The sequence below is a fragment of the Vicia villosa genome, linkage group LG7 (genome assembly GCF_029867415.1).
Source record: "Vicia villosa cultivar HV-30 ecotype Madison, WI linkage group LG7, Vvil1.0, whole genome shotgun sequence".
Lineage (NCBI taxonomy): Eukaryota > Viridiplantae > Streptophyta > Magnoliopsida > Fabales > Fabaceae > Vicia > Vicia villosa.
The window spans coordinates 71,059,704-71,065,203 of record NC_081186.1 but is presented as its reverse complement, the minus strand read 5'-3'; the positions used below and the strand labels follow the sequence as shown (position 1 = coordinate 71,065,203).

At 40.4% G+C, this 5,500-nt stretch overlaps 1 long non-coding RNA gene across 1 annotated transcript; it reads right to left on the bottom strand.

Moving 5' to 3' along the window:
- Positions 1-2,312: 2,312 nt before the first annotated feature.
- LOC131617408 (uncharacterized) lies at positions 2,313-4,403 on the bottom strand. Its single transcript, XR_009288573.1, has 3 exons — positions 4,257-4,403; positions 4,099-4,178; positions 2,313-2,558 (listed from the first exon to the last, which is right to left on the bottom strand). It is a non-coding gene; the product is annotated as an uncharacterized LOC131617408 (long non-coding RNA).
- Between the last annotated feature and the right edge of the window lie 1,097 nt (positions 4,404-5,500).

The following is a 5,500-nucleotide window of genomic DNA, read 5'->3' as shown; positions in this document are numbered from 1 at the left end:
CCTCTCCGGATGAAGCCCGTCGGATCAGCGAGATGGACCCCCCGGCCCTCAAGAAACAGCTGACGTGCGACAGCGCCGCCGTGATGAGGGTTTTGGGAATGGCCCAAATGTTAGCCAATGGTGGCTCGGGTTCGGCCGAGGCCCTGAAGAAGGCGGAGGCGGCTAGGAAGACTGCCGAGGACAAGGTGAAGACCATGGAGGCCGATCGCGAGAAGCTGAAGAAGAAAATAGATGCGGCTCTGAAGCAGAAGGACGGGGAGATTGCGGCGGAGAAGAAGAAGCTTGCCGACCTTCAGCTTGAGTGGGCTCTCTCGGATGACGAGTTGCCGGACGTGGCTTCTCTACAGTCTAGGGTTGAGTTCGTGGAGAAGATAGACAGCCTGAAAATGAGCCTCGCCGATATGGCTGAAGCTGGGTTCGACCGTGCAGTTCGTCAGCTGAAGTTTCTGAACCCTGGCTTGAAGGAGGATAATATTGGACTTTCTTCGAAGATTGTGGACGGCGTGTTGGTGCCCGAGTCTCCCGGGAGTGAAGAGTAGATAGTGTTGCCCTAGGCCTGCGTGCCTGTCTTCTTCGGCCTGCGTGCCACTTTGTATTTTGTTGGGCTATGCCCGGATTATTTTGGGGGCCTGCGTGCCCGGCATTTTATTTGTAACATCTGGATATCGCCGGCCAATTTGGTCGGCAATTTTAGTGCTCTATAATTTCGTTTGCTCATATCCATTTTGTTTTGCACGTTCGGAAATTTATTGTTACATGCTCGCATTTTGATAATTGTTGGTTATGCTCGCAGCGCCGAGGAATTATCTCAATACTTAGGATATATATTTTTTTTTTTTGATAATCATTGGTTTATGCTCGGATACACCGGGGAGTTATCCCTATAATTATAATATTATTGGTTTTTATGGACTATGCTCGGCTTAGATTGATTGCCCGGGCGTGTTGAATACGGTCCGGGTGCGCAGAGTAGGTGTGCGCTGATAGCGAGTACGAGACCGTGATTGGGGCCAAGTTCTTGCGGCGTGAACGATCCCATCGCGAGCTGGGGTTCTTCCGTGCAGGTACTTCCACGGAGGGTCTAGGTGTAGAGTCTTCCGTGTGGTCGGTCCTCCCATTTTGTGGGGAAATTCGACCGTTGCTGTCGTGGAGTCCTCGCGTTCGTACCAACGACGCGGGTCCATGCCCGGCTAGCACCCGTGTTGGATACAGGTGTCCGGGGGCGTTAGGTTGCGTCTAACTGTAATAACGTCTGAGTTTTTCAGCGTTCTAAGGCCGAGCAAGTTTTATTCCGAGGAGATCCTCGAGGTAGTAGGCGCCATTCTCAGTTTTATTGTAAACTCGGTATGGGCCTTCCCAGTTCGGGGCTAGTTTGCCCTCGCGCGAATCTTTCATATTTCTGCGGAGCACTAGGGCGCCGACTTCGAATTCGCGCTTGATAACTTTAGTGTTGTAGCGGAGAGCTATCTGCTGTTTTAATTTTGCTTCTCGGAGGGAAGATCCTGTTCGGATCTCCTCGACCATGTCGAGCTCTTCCCTCATAGCCTCGTCGTTGAGCTCCTCTTCGAGGGGTGACTCGGTGCGCCGAGAAGGTTCTCGAATTTCCACGGGGATCACGGCTTCGGTGCCGTAGGTTAGTCTAAACGGAGTTTCGCCCGTGCTCGAGTGGGGGGTTGTCCTATATGCCCAAAGTACACTATGTAGTTCTTCGACCCAAGCCCTTTTGGCTTCGCCGAGTCTCCTCTTCAGTCCTCGGAGGATGACTCGGTTGGCTGCCTCGGCTTGCCCGTTCGTCTGAGGATGCTCGACTGAGGTGAAGTGTTGCTTCGTGCTGAGCTTGGTCACAAACTCTTGAAACTTTCTATCAGTGAACTGGGTGCCATTGTCGGTGACTATAGCCTGAGGTACCCCGAACCGAGCGAGTATGTTTCGTTTGTAGAAACGGAGCACGTTTTGAGACGTGATCTTGGCGAGCGCTTCGGCTTCTATCCATTTCGTGAAGTAATCTACGGCGACCACTAGATATTTATTCTGGTACGAGCCGACCGGGAACAGTCCGACGAGGTCCATTCCCCAGGTGGAGAATTGCCAAGGTGAGGATAAGGATTTAAGTTCGTTAGGGGGAGCCAAGTGCATGTCGGCATGATGTAACACCCCAAATTCTACCCAAAATATCATGCGAGAAATCAGAGTATTTTAAAAACTATCAACAAGCATTTGGGATATCACATTTACTTCCTATAAACAACTCATAAACAGATACATAGCACTTTAATCTCAGAGAAGCACAAAACAACTTATAACAACTCTTAGACAAACCAACTTCATTTTAATATGCAGCGGAATCATAACATTCGAATTTATAAACAAATCATCTTATTTAATCGGAAACAACTTCAAACATCATAGTACTTCTCATTATCCAATTTGGAACTCAACAACTAAAACATGAACAACATAGAAACAACAATATAGACAACCCCCGAGTGCTACGTATCAGAGCGACACACCAACCAGATACGATGAATCTACAAACTTCCACAGTTATACTTGAGTACCTGCCCATTTCCCATGGTAGGGGAAACATCAGCAGAAGGGGTGAGATATCAAACATTATAAAGGAAAGTATGATAATACATATAGCAAAGATAAAATCATACACAATTCACCACTTCTCAATATAAGCAATTTGCATCACAACAATAATGTTAACTATCAACTATAACAATGTATTCAAGTTTACAAGTATGTCATTCAAGCACATAATAACATATACTTCATAATCACAACGTAAATTAATACAACTATCAACAATGGCAAAACATGGTTCATATATTCCACATATATACATATATCATTAATACATATATATATATATATATATATATATATATATCTATATATATATATATATATATATATATATATATATTTGCATTCGCATCATATACGTTTCATTTACATATATCACCAAAATCATGTATCAAACATCACCAAATTTAATTATCACATCTCATGCACACATAACAATCACCTAATCACATAATTACATATATTCAAACATCACATAACTCCAATGTAACTCAATGCAAGACATGTGACTCTATGCATGTGGTACCCAATATGGACCCAAAGTTCCACCGCTTCCGATTTATATAGAATCTAGCCACGCTTCAGATCCGGACAAGACCAAAGCCACCAAATGTAAACATATAGTTTACTGCTTTCCGATTCACTCTAGAATCCAAGCCACGCTTGTGTTTCAAAGCAATTCCACCTATGTTTCAAGGCACACTATGATATGAATGTATGTACAATCTCACAAATATATGCAATTAAGATCATCTCTACCATCTTAACTTTCCACATATCACAATAATTCAACTCTATGAATTATCCACCAATTGTACACAACATTCACAACACACACACATCATTCACATATGAGAGGCCAATTAATCAATTACGATTCACACAATCCAATTAACACTAGTAATCATACTATCTCATGTTAATTCTCATTTTTGTCAATTATACATGAACACACATTTTCAACATCAAGCAATTAGTCATTAGAATTAAGGCTAACCAACTAACCATAAAGAATCAATATCAAAACAACATCATTGGCATGACAATATATATTTCTCAACATACATATTCAAGCCAAAACACAATTACAAACAATTTCTCAAAATACCGTAATTTACCGATAAACCGAATAATTGGTCCAAGTCCAAGTATATTCCAATCACATAGACTTATTGGATTCAATTCAATTAATAATTTAACTATCCAATTAATAATTAAACTATATTAATTTCAATTCAACTATTATATTTCTATTCCATTATTTTCCAATTCTATAACAAAACAAATTATTTCACTATCAATGGTTTACTCACAACAAACATAACAATCTAATACACATAGATTATCAATTGCACACAACTTATCACATTTATATCATCACATTCCAACAAATCATCAAATACCCAAAATTGCAACATAGAAGAACATGGATATCAAAGTATAGAATTAAACTCACTATAACATACTATCATACAACCCTTTAGCATGAAAGAACCCCACCCTTACCTTGGCAAATATGAAATCTTTCACCATAGCTCTAAACTTTTCTCCAAAATAAATCCTTCAAACATAATTTGGAGACACACCTAAAAACCAGTTCGGAAATCAGCTTATCAGACGAACTTAAAATCCTCAAAATCAAAATCGCTTCGGTCAGAACTTACCTCTATGAGTCAGGAACGTTGTGTCAAAACCACGCGACGATCCAACGGTTGGATTGAGAGATACATCCGTTTTGCTAAGGTGACTCAATGCTGAAACTTGCTGCGAAAATGAGGTTTCTTCTAGCTTTTCTCTTCCACCATTGTTCTCTTCCCTTTTGCCTCTTTTCTCTTCTTCCTATCTTTTCCCCCAAATGAAAATAGTAACCTCTAAAACCCTAACCTTCTCTTACTATCTCACTGATGTCAATTGGGCTTAACCCACCAATCCATCCATTATGTTTCTATCACTTAGGCCCATTAGTTATATCTCTCTAATAACTCAATTAAGTCAAATACAAACACTCACATAATTAAATACTTAAATAATTATTATATCACATAATAACTAAATAAATAAGTAATTATTAAAAACACCAAATAATATAATTACTAATATAATTAATAAAAATATTAATAAAAATCGGGATGTTACAACTCTCCCCCACTTAGAATATTTTCGTCCTCGAAAATACCATCGACACAACCATCTCATCTCCAAAACTACACTTACTCTCCCCAGAATCACACGAACACAAAGGCGTTCCACACCTTCGACCATACAAAGCTTCAAAATACAAGCTCTCAAAAGATCCTCAAGTTACTGAATCGTCTTCTCCGTTTGACCATCAGCTTGCGGATGATAAACAAAACTCAAACACAACTTAATAATCAAAGTACTCTACAAAACTTTCCAAAATCTAGAAGTAAACTTTGGATCTCTATCAGAAACAACACTCGATGGAATATCATGCCAACTCACAATCTTTTCAAAATACAACTTTGCAAGTCTCTCCATCGGATAATCCCTGCTTATCGGAATAGAGTGAGCAAAATTCGTCAATCCATCTACAATGACCCAAATTGCCTCACAATTAATCGATTTCCTAGAAAAACCCAAAACAAATCCATAGAAATGCTATCCCACTTCCACTCAGGAATGGACAACGGTTGCATCAAACCAGACGGTTTCTGATGTTCAATCTTTGACTTCTGACAAGTCAAACACGAATACATAAATTCCGCAATATCCTTCTTCATACCTCGCCACAAAAATAACTTTCTCAAGTCTTGATACATCTTAGTAGCACTAGGATAATTACTCAACCACTTTGATGCCCTTCATCCCAAAAATTCTCTTTTTCAAATCCGAAACATCTGGAATACAAATTCAATCACGACATCTCATGACACCGTTCTCGTCAATC